This window comes from Cydia strobilella, chromosome 16, assembly GCF_947568885.1.
Source record: "Cydia strobilella chromosome 16, ilCydStro3.1, whole genome shotgun sequence".
NCBI lineage: Eukaryota > Metazoa > Arthropoda > Insecta > Lepidoptera > Tortricidae > Cydia > Cydia strobilella.
This window is the reverse complement of record NC_086056.1, coordinates 10,265,118-10,282,773: the sequence shown is the minus strand read 5'-3', so window position 1 is coordinate 10,282,773 and position 17,656 is coordinate 10,265,118. Positions and strand designations below refer to the sequence as shown.

At 36.8% G+C, this 17,656-nt stretch overlaps 1 protein-coding gene and 1 non-coding gene across 4 annotated transcripts in view; both read left to right on the top strand.

Moving 5' to 3' along the window:
* Positions 1-17,656, top strand: part of LOC134748301 (ETS-like protein pointed) — a 166,084-nt gene that overhangs the window by 86,378 nt on the left and 62,050 nt on the right. The window contains exon 1 of one of the 3 annotated variants that reach the window (XM_063683052.1): positions 12,182-12,391. The exons of the other annotated variants lie outside the window; for them this stretch is intronic. The gene's annotated coding sequence lies outside the window, so the exon portion shown is untranslated. Of the gene's footprint in view, positions 1-12,181; positions 12,392-17,656 lie in introns of those variants that run through there. 3 annotated transcript variants of the gene reach the window in all.
* Trnas-cga (transfer RNA serine (anticodon CGA)) lies at positions 2,418-2,490 on the top strand. Its single transcript has one exon. It is a non-coding gene; the product is annotated as a tRNA-Ser (tRNA).

Here is a 17,656-nt window from a genome sequence, read left to right as displayed (position 1 = left end):
TAATGGAAATTTCGGTCAATCGATCTAATCTATTCCACAAACCACACCCACACTGGTTTATCACAAATGAGCGTTTTTACACATGATTTTTGTGTTACGATGAAAAGCGACCGCCGATTGGGCTGCCAGAACTTGAAGAGCCGTGACGCGTCCCGGGTTCGTTCATGAAACTGGTAAGCGAGTGTCTTGAGTGAAGTGAGGCAGAGGCCGGGCTAGAGTGGTATCGGTGAATGTTCTCACGACGGCGCTTGCGACGGCGTCGGGCCGTGTTGCAAGCGCTGAAGACCGGTCGACCGCGATTTTGACCTCCATCTGACCTCGATTAGATGGAAATAATCGAAATTGTATGTCAACTATCGATACTGTAACTGCTTGAGCTATCTTCGGATCGGCAGAGACGAGTGTACTTAATTTAGATAACGTTTTATTTGTACAGCGAGCTCTTTCGGTTTACGATTTGGTACACTTACGTTAACGAGCAACTAAACTTAAATGGTACCTGGGAAGCGATTCCCTAAAACGTCGTTCGCCGAACCTATACGGATCTGCATTAATTACCGTATCTTAACAGTGTTGTTAATATCAGGTAAGTAACATAAAAAGTTAATGTATCAACCATCGTCACTTTTTCCCGTGCGAACATTCCGCGCTTGTTTGTTTTAGTGTCTCAAAAATAAACCTGAATTACACGCATGAATTAACATATAAATTAATTCCGAAAAACAGAAACGTTACCGATGGAAACATTTTACGTTGCTTCGAATGTGACGTGACTTGTGGCTTATAATAATATAATAAACATAAGTTAGACTTAATAACTTTATTAGTGAAATCAAATCAGCAGTTTAGATAAAGAGAAATGACATGTTATTTAAACTCAGGAGCTTAAATCGCAGTGAAGACGTACGTTTGGTTGATTAATATCCGATTTTACACGTGTCAATGGCACTGAGCGGTGATGTTATCTGGGCCTTCAGAATCTTAACTCAAGATGGTATCTCGAGCGCCTCCGCCGTCCGCCCGCCTATCTCCCTATCTCCACTGCTTAACCGTAAGTTACATACCTATTGCCAGAATTAAGATACACCATTGGACATGTCGTATTCTTTAATTAAGATACTTTATGTTGTATGTTAATAAGCGTATGTAAATATTGTTTACAATCGCCAGTGAAAGCCATAATTCAACCTATCTGAAAGATAACTAAAGTTTAATTCACTGGTTATTTTAACAGCCACTCCAGTAGCTGATGACGGGTAGATAAAAAGAATCTATGTACATATTAATGTCAGATTTGTACAAATCTATAACTTGACAAATATTAATCAGTCTTCTTAATGTAGTAAAATAAAATATAATAGGACTTCATTTAAATAAGTCATAAATAAATATACGATGGTCGTTACGAAAACGCTTTATGGTTTTAAGACCACCTGTTGATAATATTGCTTACAGGTTTCTTCTTATTTTTTAATTATACGAAAAATTACAAATTTACACAGTGTATAAAACGCACATTGGTAAGATAACAAAGTGTTCAACATTGCGCCTAAATTTGAAGTTATAATGTAAGTAGTTGACAACATTGAGCAAATCAGTTTTCCCCCGTAATACAATGAAGGATGTCGATGAATAACACTGACTCACTCTGCTTATTTAGTCCGCCTTTTGTACGATTGTATTTTCTTTTGTGCAATAAAGATTAAATAAAATTCATAAATAACTATGCCTAATCTAAAAGAAGACTTATACCGATCCAGCCTTCACAGGATTAATAATGGTAGTAAATTAAGATCACTACTCTCATGTCCTCTAATGAGTTATGATTTTGGCGATAGAGGTTCGCGCTTGGATCGTTTAGGATTGTTTAGGCTCATATACGAGTACATACGCCACAATTTAGGGTTCATCCATTAATTACGTCACACGAATTTCTCAGCGCGCGCATGTAACTCCTCTGGAGTTGCAGGCGTAAATAGGCTAAGGAGACTGCTTAACATCAGGCGGGCCGTATGCTTGTTTGCCACCGACGTAGTATAAAAATAAACACGAATTTCTAGGTTTTTTGACCCCTCCCTCCTTATCACACTTGGTCACATTTGGCAAACCCCTCCCCCCCTGGTGTGACGTCACATTTTTTCAACGAAATCAACAAATCGAATTTAGTATTCTCAACTTTGGGAACAAATTATTTTATTAAATATTTTGATTTGTGTTTTATAAGTAGTCACACTACTATATATAAATTATAAACTGTAATAGAGCACCAGTCTCACTCGCTGTATCGTAATTCCGTAAGGAATTCGTATAGGAGGTGCAAGCGTTACTGCTTGCCCTTAGAGTTGGTCAAAGACGCCTAGTCTGACTACTCTGACTAAGATGGCATATAGTCGAGAAATTCGGACGGGTACCGCCGTGGCGGGGTGGCCTAGGGGTTCATGGCGTTAGCCTCGATAGCTAAAGACGCCGGTTCGAATCCGGCCTTCACCACTGGAGGGCTTTGTCACTTTTTCTTTAATATATGACATCTTTTACGAATTAAGTATTATTATTTTTTATCAAAATATTTTTGAAAAAATAAATATTAGTAATTTTAAAGAAAATTAAACGAATAAAAACGATTATCGTTTCAAAAACTTGTTATTTAACTGTATAGCGAATAAAATAATTTAAATAAGTGACGTCACAATGTTTGTGACTCCCTCCTCCCCCTTGTCACAACATGTCACATTTTCTTGACCCCCCCCCACTAAACGTGTGATGTAATTAATGGATGACCCCTTAACAGAAATCTCGAGTAAGGCATGCAGTCTTCAAAGACTTACATACAGTCTTACCTCTTAAAAAATGGTCCGTATACCTGACTAATCTGTTTTCTTTGTACCATTACTTAACTCATAAGTATACTCAAACGTTTATGGTCGATTCAAATAGTCCGTGTAAAGTATACAAATAAAGCTGTTGGAACGAGTTCCGTTGCCTGAGGTCGCGTATTGACATTATCGAAAGTAAGCTCAAACAAAAAGATCGGGCCCCACCTCGGCATGTTTACAACTTGTATATTTCGAAAAGTAAACTGTCTTTTGCAACGTTTTCCTCGAACGTGTTGTGAATACTATATTAAATAATCAAACGTTAAAAGAATCCAACCAATATACACATGGACGAAGGTACTTAATTTCGCGTTTTGAACACATTTACAACCGGGTCCGGGAGAAGTTAAAGCCAAGGGATCTATCTTCGGATGTGTGCGTGAATATTGTGTGTTGCGTGTCGGACTTTTGACAATAATTAACATAATTATGTGTAGTGGGTGGTTTGAAAATGTGATGTTTACCATAACTTTTTCATACACTTTTCGGGTAGTTACACAAATCTCTGTTTTGACATTTTTCTGGGACATCAGTTAGCCGCGACCACGACCAATGAAACCTGTGTCGAAACGTCGGTAAATAAAGATAACAAAATAAATTCGCGATAGACCCGGACCGGGATTTCTTATAAATGAAATTAGAAAAGGAGTTCCGCTTGTAATATTAGTTGTAGTTTATTATGCAACACGGCCCCGGTTGTAAATGTGATTTAATACTTAATTTTGTTGGACTGTATTAAAATTGATATCGAGCCAATTATGATACGCGTAAATGGAGATCAATAATTAAACATTTGCCTATCGGAGTTAGGCAACTATTCATTTAAAATATTGAATCTGACGCCTCCTCTATCTATAATAGTGGCATTATCTGTGTACATACTTTTTAACTTTAAAACGGCATTTTATCAAAATTAAAAAACCGGTCAAGTGCGAGTCGGACTCGCGCACCGAGGGTTCCGTACTTTTTAGTATTTGTTGTTATAGCGGCAACAGAAATACATCATCTGTGAAAATTTCAACTGTCTAGCTATCACGGTTCATGAAATACAAGGCAGGTGACGGACAGCGGAGTCTTAGCAAAGATAGATATAACTCCGTAATAGATGAATACAGTCTAAGGAAAAAAACGTGCCTCGAAAATCAAGAAAATTTTTGCCTACTGTCGTATAGATGGCGTTGACGGTTTCGTTTGATATTTAACAATTTTAACGCATATCAGTGAAAGAACATGGGTCAAAATAATAAAAATAATTAATGCAAATAAAAAAAAACATTTATCCATATTTAAATACATTTTATCGTATTTTTATAAATCTTCATTTTTAGTTTTAAGGTGTGTCGATAGATGGCAGTGAATTTACTGGGGTTACAAAATTTACTATGGCAGTACCGCTCTATCTTATTATATCCTCTTTGGTCTTAGTAATAGGGTCCCGTGTTTACCCTTTGGGTACGGAACCCTAAAAACCATACCCAGCATGGAACAGGATTTGCCCACTTCGTGAGATTAGAATACTAAGCCCAGATTATTTTTATGACTATATATATTAAACTAAAGTTTACGGATTACATTATCTAGTTCTTTAACTTAATTCCGATTATAAAATGATGGTGGGTTTATGTATGTACCTATGTCAATATATCAAAGAGAACTGTAGTCATTTGTCATGTTAATTTTATCGTTCATCAAAACCGCGTATATTGCTATTTAATCTGAGCATTTTGCAAAATTTCTCACACTCGGCTACAATAAATTATGTCAACACGCAGAGGCTATATATTCGGCCGATTTTATTGAGGCTCTGTCGGTCCGTTTTGTTCAAATAGGTTGAATTAATTCATTGATGGTTGCGGGTTTGTTGGTTTGCCGGGCGTGCGGTGCTCGAGGGCCTGGTGGCCTAGCCAAGGTGACGGATCGCTTGCGCTTCGCCATCGAATCGCTTTGTGTCTCTCTATCACCCTTCCATCTGAGTGTGACAGTGACAGTTGCGTTTCTACGTAGCGTTAGCGATTGGCATGTCGTCCACGGGGCCTGGTTAGGCTGGGTGGGTGGCTGTCGGTCCGATGTCGCGCTGTCGCGTCGCAGCGCCGCGGCGCGACACCGCTCGTCGCACGGAGCTTCCGTTCCCGCGACCGACGCCGTGGGAACCGCTTTATTTTCGTATTTAAATTCGACCCTCATTAAACAGGTTTCGTTCAAAATTTGCTGCCTTCTTTCGACGCCTTTTACTCAACTTTTTATGGTTCCGTTCGACATTTTACTGTTGGTGATTGTTTTTGAAGCCCCGCTCGCTGGCGTGGCGCGGCATAAAGCGTCTGCCTCTGCAGAATACGAATGCCATTCTTTTCATTTGTAAGAGCAAATGATAAATGAGTTTATTTAGTACGAATTTATTTATCTTTATTAGTCGATTTGAATTGGCATGCATAGATACGACTGGAGTGTTTCTCACGTCTGCCTCTCGCTCGGGCTCTTATTGATGATGCTTGTTAATATATGCTGTTGTTTATATTAATTAATATATTCCGTGGAAACAATGTTCACAGTTGATGTTAATTTAATTTGGGCAATATAAATTAATAGAGCCGAAGAACCAGTCCCGTACCCGTACGGACCAACGAATTACTCTACTTTAATTGTATTTAATTAATACAGGACAACTTATACTTGCTTATACGATACAGTTGCGTGTAATTTTTCTCTTAATAGGAGGTAGCTTTGAAATATGGTTATAGTTTCTTCTGAACGTTATTAATTAAATTGAACTGCATAAATAAAATAGTTTGTATCTGTTTGACTTATTTGGGTGTGATTGATTCCACGTATCGTTTTATGAAAGGTTAATAGTCAGTGTAATTAGATACTAAAATAGTTAAGTGGCACAATAAAATGCGTTCGGTTTAGTTTGTTACAGTTTGGTCTTGTTTAATAAAGTTGATTTGTGGTTAATTATGCCAGAGTTGGTTTGTGTTTGAATATAAGTTTTAATTAGATAGTTAAGAGGCCGGTGTCGATTTTAGTCGCAAAAATGTAAAATTGATAGATTTAGTCGGTGAAATTGTACACCTTTTGTTACCTAATTGAAATAACAAGTACTGGTTTCTATTAGCACGTCTTCTTATCTTACCTTTTATCACATCAATTTTTTGAAAACAAGACACTAAATTAGTAATGTTTGCTTTTCTGATGGACGTTTAGGTAAACGCGCGTAAAGCACTGATTTTGTCGCTCTTATTTGTAAATTTCGTAAAGTTTGGACGGCTAAACATGGTAATTTTGTATTACACATATCCTGTACTTGACGTTTATCAGACTACATTTTTATTATTATGACTTTGAAGTAGTGTAAATGAAAGTTAGACGAAATCAATTTTCTCCAGAAATTACTTCAAAACAAGTGACAATTTCTCTGAAAATCGACTTAATTTCAACGTAATTTTAATACTTAAACAATCTACAACATTTGCTGAAACTATTCTTATACATCAATTTGTATAATTTACCACCATAAATTTTTGATGATTTTTTAAAAACTGCCCCTTCTTTTCATATATTACCGGTGACGCACGCTCGCGACCTCATTATTAAAAGGCAAGATGAGAAGACGTGCTAATAGAAACCAATACTTGTTATTTAGATATTACGTAACAAAACGTGTATAATTTCAACGACTAAATCTATCAATTTTAAATTTTTGCTCCAAAATCGACTACGGCCTCTTAACTCTAACTGCACTTTTTGTTTGTTATTACAATTTATCAATTTTTGTTAGGATGTACGAGTATTTTTGTAACATCGATTTGACAACTTAGAAATTCTATTTCTAGTTTAGTTTAGTACTTATATAAGTTATATGGTTTTCATACTTTATTTTAGGAAACTGTAGGTCTATAAGTCTGATTATCCTATATTGTAACAATTTATTACTATATAAGAGACTGCGTGTTGTCTAAATAAAGTAAATGAAAAATAAGTAACTCGGTCAGGGTTAGCTGGTCTAAGAGCACGCATACGGAGGATAGAAGTGTTGTGCGGAAAATAATGAAAAATTCAGTGAAAATACAGAAGTTACGTAAGTTTAAAGATTCTTTTCTTACAATCTTAATTATTTTCAGTATTTTGGAAGTATTTTTGATACAAGACTATAAATATTTTGTAATGTACAGTTAAAAATAGATAGTGTTGCCGTTCGCACGTTTACGATATGGCCACTGTGTGCAAGCGTCCGCAGTAATGTAACGTGTAAGAGTACGCGCGAGCGAGCAGGTGATCCTGCTTGTCTCCAAATTCCAAACTTTGAATCACCTTTTGTACCGCTCGGAGAGATTGTCCCTCTACTATGCGCTGGATTTACTTCTACGCGCCAGAGAGCAAAGTCAGATATTTTGAGTAGGTCTCCATGCAAGCATGCTGTCGAGGGGGCTTTTACCTAAAAGAAAGTGCCAAAAATAGTCTCCTAAGCTCCTCTTCAAAGGAACTAAGGCTTGTAAAAGCTGTGAGGGTCAACTAAAATCATTTTGTACTCTTATCGGCGTTAACGCGTACTCTTATCCAATTGGGGTTGTAAGAGTACGCAATTCCCATTTTTGCTAATTATTATTATTATTGGAAAACTATCTTAGTATTGTTACTTTTTATGTCACTATATATGTAAGTAAAGTTAGAAACTTTATTGAAGTGAAAGTATAGTTATACTGGGATTTTAGTAAGGGACTGTCAGTATTGGTCTCCGAGTAGAGGTTAAGGAAAAAGACATGTATTGTATATGATATATACAAGGTGATATTTCCTCCAGCATACACACTACAAGGTTGTATTGTATTAGCACTCTCTGCGCCGGTATGCTCTAATGCCGTTAATCGCCGTAGAAAAGACTTAAACGCTGATGAGGTAAAACTCATAATTACTCCTGCCAAGTCCTGTCCGTTCAGGTCGGTTCATTATTCTTGCCTCGTAAAAGGTTAAACATTTTATTGTTCTTTTTATTACGGAAACTATCAAATTTTTCAGGAAACAAATTAAATTAAAAAACAAATGATAGGTGTAATTAAGTAGCAATTGATTTAATCATCAAAATGGCTACACATATACAACATCTCCTTTTTTATAAGCTTTTATTTAACTTGCAATGTTTTTTTAATATGCTTGTTTGGATCAAATCTAAAAAAAAAAAGTTTATTCTAAAATCTTACTTACGACTAAATAAGAATAAGAAAATACATATTTTCTTTTGCCAAACCACATTCCACATTCTTGCAAGCCACATTAGCCCCACTTCCCATTATTTGTGTGAGCTGAAACTTTACATACATAATATGGGGCATTTTCTATGAAAAGGAACCTTATTGTCGATGGCGCTTACGCCGCACAGCGTCGCGCAGCTTTGTATTTATTTCGGAGCATCTTTTATAATGGCGTAAGCGCCATCGACAATAAGGTCCTTTTTTATAGAAAATACCACATATGTAAGTCGGGTGACAATGCAATATTTTGGTAATACCTATAAATCGAGCCGATTCAGCTGATGATGATGGACACAGGAGGTGGCCATAGGAACTTAGGAACCCTATGATAAGACAACTTAACCTAATTGCAAAGATAGATATAACTCCGTAATAGATGGATACAGTCTAAGGAAAAAACGTGCCTCGAAAATCAAGAAAATTTGATTCTCGATCAGAGGGCGCTACTAGCTTTTGCCTACTGTCGTATAGATGGCGTTAACGGTTTCGTTTGTTATTTAACAATTTAAACGCATATCAGTGAAAGAACATGGGTCAAAATCATAAAAATAATTAATGCAAATAAAAAAAATCATTTATCCATATTTAAATACATGTTATCGTATTTTTATAAATCTTCATTTTTAGTTTTAAGGTGTGTCGATAGATGGCAGTGAATTTACTGTGGTTACAAAATCTACTATGACAGTACCGCTCTATCTTATTATATCCTCTTTGCTATTGCTAATTGTATTCGGGTTTGTTGTAATTATTTCGATGAGTATTAGTTGCCTGTTGAAGCACTAGTACCTATACATAAACTAATTTAATAACTATGACATACCTACCTATTAGATAACTTTTACGCAAATACCTATTCAATGTGTAATTCCTTGACATTTAATTGTTTATGCTACATGACATGAGTCAAGTGACTATGTAGAAAAACAATAATGTTGCATTTGTTAAAATAACGTCATAATACATACTTGACTTTTTATGATTCAGCGCCATGATGTGTCTCACGATAATCTCTATCTAACTAAAGCAATTTTTATACCTTATTATTCGCCTTTTAAAGACTTCATGTATCGTATTACCAAGTATATAATATTATAATAACCGTACATATTATCATATGTAAATCATCATTATTAAAGGGTTACAAACCAACCCCGAATGCTCACTTCCCCACGGTGTCACCTTACGCCGGATATGTTTCTGTCTTAAAATCTACCCCCATTTAACTTTCAACCTTAATATTTTATACGGAGCATTCAATTTCCTGTAACGTTTTAGAGTTCGGACTTGGAAAGGTAAAAAAAATACTTGCGTCATTTAAATTTAGACTCTACACGGTGTGGTTAAGTTTCAATTTTAAATGGAATAGCGATTTTCGGATACCGGAAGGATACTTTGTACGCTACCTGTTGATAATATTCCCTGCTGGTTCTATTCCGAGACGCTAACAATGGTTTGCGAACCGCACTGAATTCTAAAATAGTTTTGTCGATTAGTCAGAGCAACTTTTGGTTACCTTTGTATTCAATACTGATGGAAAGCTTTGTTTATGTTTCGTTACTTGTAACATTAAACTTGTGTTTTTATTGTTTTCAGTCCCTTCCGTAAAGATATTTGATTAGGTAAAAAATATTTTCCTTTAATTAATTTGTCAAGACAGTAAGTACGTAACTTTTTTCGACTAATGGGCGCAATGTATCATCCACAAGGACCACAAGTCAAAGTGCTCCTCTGTCGTCCATAAATCTAAAAGACTACAAAGTATTCACTCAAGGCGGCACCGCCTCGATAAAAAGAACACTTTTACACTTTTAAATAACCATACTTTTGAATTAGCGTCCACTCAAATTCATATTTATACCCGCCATTTTTCATGCACGACGACCGACGCATACGCAAATGCAGGCCATTAATAAATAAATTACAAAAACACACATCTACGCGGCTCTACGTCACTAGTACATGATGTGCATGTGTGCACTTCCTCTGGTGTTGCACGTGTGTGCGTGCGCGGGAGTGCGCCGAGAGGTGGGTGAGAGGGTGGGGAGCGGGGGTACTTCCCGCGTAGCACCTGGCGCTCAGAGGTTACATGGCCCGACGGGATCTCATTGATTTGTGGCAAGACTCACTATTAACGTTCTGATTTTGCTTTGATTTATTTTACAAGGAATATAGTGCATGTGAAGAAAAAGTAATGATTATTCATGCAGATCTGCGTAGAGGCTCTTGACTCCACTCCACCTTGCAGTCTTTGCTTAAATTTTCTAAATTACTAGAGATCACAATAATATGCACTAAAGAGCAATGAAACCTTTTACGACTCTTCAAATAAAGTTCTGTCGGATATCTATTTGCTCCGCTGTTTAACATATTTTTGCAGGTGACTGTATTATATGTCAGACAAAGACAATGCGTGGACACGTATTCATATAATGCAAAATCTGATGAAATATAACCAGATGAAAACCATGACTTATAGGAATCTGTCGCTTTCAGCCCTCCATCGGTGGTAATCCAGGATGATTACACCCACTAGGACAGCTAGCTTAAAATTACACATTATTATTATGTGTAATCAAATATATGAGTAGTATGTGTCAAACGTGAGGCCACTTACCGCATCCTCTGTTTGTACGAGCGAAAGCCAATTGTTGCGTTGTTCTTTATTTATTTTTTACGAAACTTTTGAAAGCATGTTACGTTACTTTGAGCGACTCATTTCTCCAGAATTTAGGGTCATTTGTAATGCTTAGTAAAAACTTAACGTAAATATTATTATATAATTATAAACACTGAAATAGGGTTACTTTATTTTCTTATAATTCATCGCAAATCATGTGATAGGTTCATCGCAAATCATGTGATATTTTTTGATACGTGTAGGTACATGAGTATGTCCACATTCTACATTTTCAAAAAGTAATATTTTGTAGTTATCTGCCCAACTCTAACGTAATCTTATATGTATTTCAATTTGACGAGCACTCATTAAAAACGCTAAATTATCTTTTGCGACGGTTTAGAAGTCCAGATTAGTGTAGCTAGGATGTTAACATGGGTTGTATCTTATTTCAGAATTCCATTTTCCTTTGAAGTCTGAGCCTACGTAACTGTTTTCGCAAAAGTATTCCCCAATTCGTAACATCTTTAAACATTTGCTCATCTTACTCATGTATTCGCCTCAATGAGTAAGGATTTGGTAAGATTTGTCGTATAAGGAGCCATCACATCCGGTGACATTAGGCCAGAGTCAAGTGGAAACTTTGTGTCGGCCGAGTGTTTGCTCGGGACAAAGGAAGACCCTACACACAGTCAACCTCGATAATATTGAACTTGCCGGTCAAAACATAGGTTCTTTACGCCCTAGATAATAAAGTCGTGTTTAAGAGTTTGTCAGTTTTTGACCAAACTGATATTTCTGATGCTGAGTGTACGTCACGTCGCTCGTTTAAACATTGACATGGGCCGTTTGAGGCGCGCCCACCGATAACAATACCGCGAACAATGCTAGACCCGTGCCCTCGACACCGCACCTTACTTCTAAACTATATATTATTATTCTCAATACTAATCCTCAAAACCTGACCTTTTTAACCGATTCTGACATCACGCCAACGCATCTAGCCTAACAAAACTATGAATGGCCGACGGTTATCCTTTGTAACAAAAACCAAAGCCCTTTATAATCCTGACGGATCCACGGAACGCAATATTTACTACGCCTCGTCCCTTTCACTTCCTCTACGACAACCTGTACCCGAGTGAGACTCGAATACGCGAACCGGTACGCTGGAGAAGGATAGCGGATTCATTCATAACCGAGTCCGCCATCCGGTCCGCCTGATGGGGCACTTCATCTCCTTCTAACACGCAGTTTACTTTCGGGTGCGAGCAGGTGCTCGATCAGTGTTACCTAAGAAGTCCTAGCATTTAAAATTTGGTCAGGTTAAGAAGTGCAATGCGAATGTCCAGTCATGAACGAGGAGAGCGCAATTGGTAATTTTCGTAAGCTCAGGGAGTGCGAGCTTCGCCCCACTGCGCGCGCCCATTGAGAACGGCGTGCCTAGTCGCGCGCCGGCCGCTGCGAAGCACGCGCGTCACCTCAGTGCTTGTAAACTCTGGATGGACTGGTTTGAAATGATCGAAAGTTCGATACGCTCCCGAACAGTGCTCGCTAGTGATATTTTGAATTGGTGCTTTGAGTGAGTGACGGCGCGGGTCGCGAGCGCTAGACTCTACGATGCCCCGAATTGCACTAAATGGGTAATTGGTGTACGTCATTGGATAATGGATTCGGCTCATATATTATATTTTGTCTGTTATCAGACGCGTGGGTCGCGGGATTTTGCACTTGACTGCCGACTGTCTTTGTTTGACGCCGTTCCGTTGATGTCTCTATTCAACAATGCGTTTTCTGCCGCCATGACATGAATACAAATTTTTTGTTTTTAGTTTAAGGACAGGTATAAGGTGTATTTTCCTTTCCTTCACTGTAAATTTGTATGGATGGTTGACATTTTATTGTTCTTGATTAGATGACACTTGAGGTTAATGATGGTGTAGAAGAATTTACAGTAATACGATTTAAATGACAAATGACAGCTTCATTATAAATTCACCAATCATTTAGTTTTCATTACTCTTGAGAGCAGTGTACATAGCGTTATATACCTATCACTTGAGAATAATTTGCTAACCAATTTACCTACTTCATCTCAAGACCTTTATTTTAACATTTTTTACAACTCTACTATTAGTCTCGAAACTTCATAACTATTATTGATAATTATGGTTCTATAAACTTATATCAATTAGACTTTTGAATAGGTAACATTGAAGATGAAGACATTACTTTTTCTAACTATATACATACTTTAACATTTCTTATATTAATCGTGAAACCTAAAATTAGAACATATAAAAAACACTCTACTATAAAAAGTGGTTAAGTATTTCAATCATTAAATAAATAATACCCCCCCCCCCCCCAGTAATTTCAATTACTTATGTATATTTAATAATCATAATCGTTTATTGCAACCATGGTATTACAAGGTGTTGGTTAATTTATTAAACAGTACATACATGGACCCTACTAGGGCGTGGCAACATTTTTAAAAACCTTAATTAATCTAAAACTAAGTTGTATACAAACATAAGACAAAGATAGAATATAAAAATGTTTTGTAACATATCGAACAAATCACATAAATTGTAGTCTAGACTCTACCTATTAGTAAGCAAATAAAGTTATACTAATTTGTCTCAATAATTTATTATTTTCGCAGAATATCCTTCAGAATAAAAAGAGGATAATACTTTTTGGAGACAAAGTAAGTCTTAATACTTCTAAAATCCTAATGATAAGTTTACCTCGGAGCGCGTTATCAGCCGTCGCAGCGTGGGAATAAAAAAGCGTTAAACAATAGACAGATAAGAGAGACCCCATTAGGGGTACCTGTGTAATTGTTATGTTTTCACTTATGTAGTGACTCACTGCCTCGCAACTCGGAAAATTACAGGCATAACATACAATGTTTATGGAGTATCGAAGCACATAATTAAAATGTTGGTTATTCGCGTGTTTCAGCCAAATAGTCACGGTTGTACATTTAGTAAAGTCATATGATTGTTATAAATTATTTTATGCTAGATTTTTTACTTACAGTATGTCAAGTAATTTTATTAGACCACGATATTTATGCAGCTATTTGTAACGTCAGTTTTTCAGTCACCTTTCAACATTTATTGCCTCGAAATAAAATAAGTAAATATCAGTAGGCAACTTGCCGCTAATGACTATTACTGGTAGGTGCTCGTATATGCGTGTTGTACGCATGTAATTAGGTAATTGCCCAACTTGCCAAGCACATTATGCGTGCCGCAGCACTTCTGTACGATACATAAAATTAGCTAATCGCATTTTTATTTATAGTAACTTTATTAGGTACCGATAGTAAAATTAGTAAACACATAAGTATAAACCCGATGTCAGTGATTATTATACATTCAAAGTAGATTGTTATCATTTAAACTCCTTTAATTGGCACGAAAATAAAACGTATGAGTTGATGAGGAAAATTATAGTATGTAGTTACTTACAAGTTACTCTATGCTTACAAGATGCTTACAAGCGATAATACATATTTTGTGCTATATTCGTAACTAACCCTGTATAATGAAAGTACAAGCGTTAGATATATTGTTATGTTACTTATGTTATATATTGTTTCTACTAGCTCAGATTTACTTTGCAAACAGGCCAATAATGGATAAATGGCAAATATAGATATACAGAAGATAAAAAGTTACAAATATATATCCTGAGTTGTTATTTCGCTTACCAAGCACACAAAGACGAGCCAGTAATAAGTGTGAAGTCAAGACCCGTAATAACTATACGTAATCGAAGATCAAACTTTACTGGTTCTGAGGCAAGTGTTTGCTGGGGTTGTAAATATCAGCCCCGAAGCACCCTACACCGTCGCAGGATACAGGTGCTCTCTATTTATTTGGACGCCATCTTGCAAATCCTTACTTGTTCAGTTTTTTTAAACTATTTTTTAACGATTCAATTTCAATGTTACAAATGTTACAATTTGCGTAAAGTGCGCAACATCTGCGAATTAGCTTTTATAGTTTTTCACAATGTAGTAGGGTTTAATGGGGTAATTCGAAACCATCCTTTATCGGATTAAATGTGGGTAATTCTTTAAGTACTTGAGTTTTACAGGTAGGCGAATATTCATTCGTTACATATAAAATGCTACCTACACTTTTTTTATTATATATATAGCCCTTTGTTCTGAACATGTTTGTTTTGTGGTTGTAGTTTTGAGAGTCTATTAGTTCAGTGTACCTGTCGGCAAAGGCCTCCTCCAACTCCTTCCAGTATTTCCTCTCTCTTGCCACCCTTGTCCAGAGTGGTCCCACTGTACGTATAATTTCGTCTTCCCATCGTGTTAATTGAGGGCCTTGCGCTCTTGACCCATCGGTAGGGTGCCACATTAGAACTCTTTGGCTCCACTTTTCTGTCTTGCATCTTATAGTGTGACCTGCCCACCTCCATTTTTGCATGTCTATGTGGGTGAGGATATCTGCTACTTTTGTTCTGGTTCTTATGTCAGAGCTGCGGTTTCTATCCTGTAATTTTACACCGAGCATGCTCCTCTCCATAGCTCTCTGGCACTTCGCAAGTTTATCCCTTTGTTTTTTAGTAAGAGACCAGGTTTCGCAGCCGTAAGTCAGACACGGAAGATACATGAGTTGAAAGTTTTGGTCTTGATCTTTATACCTAGGTTGCTTCTCATGATTTCCTAGTGACCAGTATTTGCTCCAGCCGGATGCTATTCTTTTTTCAATTTCTTTATCCATTTGGTTCTTGAAAGATATTATTTGACCCAGATATACGTATTCTTCAACGTAGTCTAGAATGTAGCCATTGACTGCCATTTCTTGTCTCTTAGAATTTGTCATCAATTTAGTCTTGTCCGAGTTAAGCTCCAGTCCCACTGCCTTGCTCTGTTTAGCTAGATTTATTAGCCTACACTTACAGTAGTAATTAATATATACTGACAATTTTACATACGAGTATGTAGTTAAATATTTTTTGTTTTTTTTTGCATGGTTAAACGTGTGCTATCTATGCAAGACAATCTATCTAGCAGTCATGCACTCATCATTCCGCTCATTCCTCTGCCCTATTCTTTAGAACACGCCAACAATGTTTTATCTACTTATCGGTATCGCTAACAATACTTCACAAAAACTGGTAGGCACTCAGTTATTGTACAATTGCCTAAACGAGCCAGCGATGAATCATGAAACAATAGTTTATTTTGCTATTAGGTTCATGGAACTGGGCTGAAAGTAAACATTTTCTCGACACGGTTGGGCTGGTTTTGATGTTTCATAATGCACACGTGCGTATACGCAGCCTTTATTTTTGAATTTGCATTTGACGTATCAAAATTATACTAAAATCGCATTGTTTTCGTGCGCATGATCTTTTTTATAGAGTAAAGCTAGGTCATACTATATGATAATTGCGATAAAATGGAATTTGATATTATAATGCTGTTTTTGTTTCTGAATACGGTCTTAGGTAGGAAACCTGTAGCCAATTTTATGTGTTTGTTAATGGGCATTGATTATAATAATGAGGCATGCTGTAATAAAAACACAGAGCTGTGAGGCAGAAGTGTTGCTTATTAGTAATGTATAGGTAAACTGCAAAGAGTTATTATTGGTTAACAAATAAAAATAAGTCGGTGGAACAAAAAAAACGTGGACAACGTTAGGTGTTACATTGTGCAATCTAAGGGCCGATACAGACGGACTGCAACCCGACTGCAATTTGTATAGCAAAAGAACTGCACGCCGACTGCGCGCCCACTGCAAAGTTACAGCCGCGTTGTAGTCCGTCTGTACCGGCCCCAAAATAAAGTTTATTCTATACATGTTTGTCAGTCACCTGTCACTGTCAATGTCATATCGGCAAAATTTAATAATAAATATCCAAAAATATTTGGAAATACTTCGCACATCCGGTTCTCATTTTTAAAATTAGCCCTTTGTTGGTCTTACATAGTTTAAGAAACATTAGTCGATAAAGTAACCTTATCAAATAATTAACTAGTAACCTTTATCGTCCGGATTGGTGAATATTAAATGAACGAATCATTTGGTTACCTTACCTATTTTGACCATCGCGCGTAGTTAGGTGTCGGTGGAAGGCGAATTTTCGCAGGCAGCCAACCGTGCCAAGACGGGGACAAAGGAGCGTTAAACCGAACACTTACGAACGCCCTGGTGGTTATTACTGAACTATAATTTCGTGTTCTCTCTTGTTAAATTCTAGTACGTACTATCTTAAACTGTGGTACTTCACCAATCCATTTTAAGCACTTTGGTCATGGCATTAAATTAAATAGGTACTATAAGGTACAGACACTTGCAAATATCTTGCATAATGGAACGCGTAAAATTATCTAAATATTTTTTTACAGACATGTTGTTACCAGTCATATGTTTTTGCGCGTTTTATTGTGCAAGATATTATTGCAGATGACTGTACCAAACGTCCATAGACTTCGCGTCTCACCGGTATCCATACTAAGGAAATTATCATATACATATATCATGCGGTTTTTATAGAAAAATAAGCCACATGAAATGGCCAAGATCAGACAAATATGAGGGTATTTAATAACAAAGTAGCACTCTCAAACTTTTTTTATAAATATTACCGACGTTTCCTATAGGCGTATCTCATCCTCGACATTAACACGCTGTTAATAGCTGCTAATGTTCACGTCGCTCGCCTGGCGAAACAGAAAAACACCTCAACTTAAATTAGATCTTCCGGCATAGGTCCACTAGCTCTGTCAAATACCAAGGCATTTATCCCATTGACACAAAGTCCACTATTGCGTGATCTGTCATGTTAAAATGGGTTGTCGAGTCTTTACTCGCCATTGACAGATCGCTTTACGACCTAACCTACTTTATTTAATCAAATCCCCTAAAATACTATGA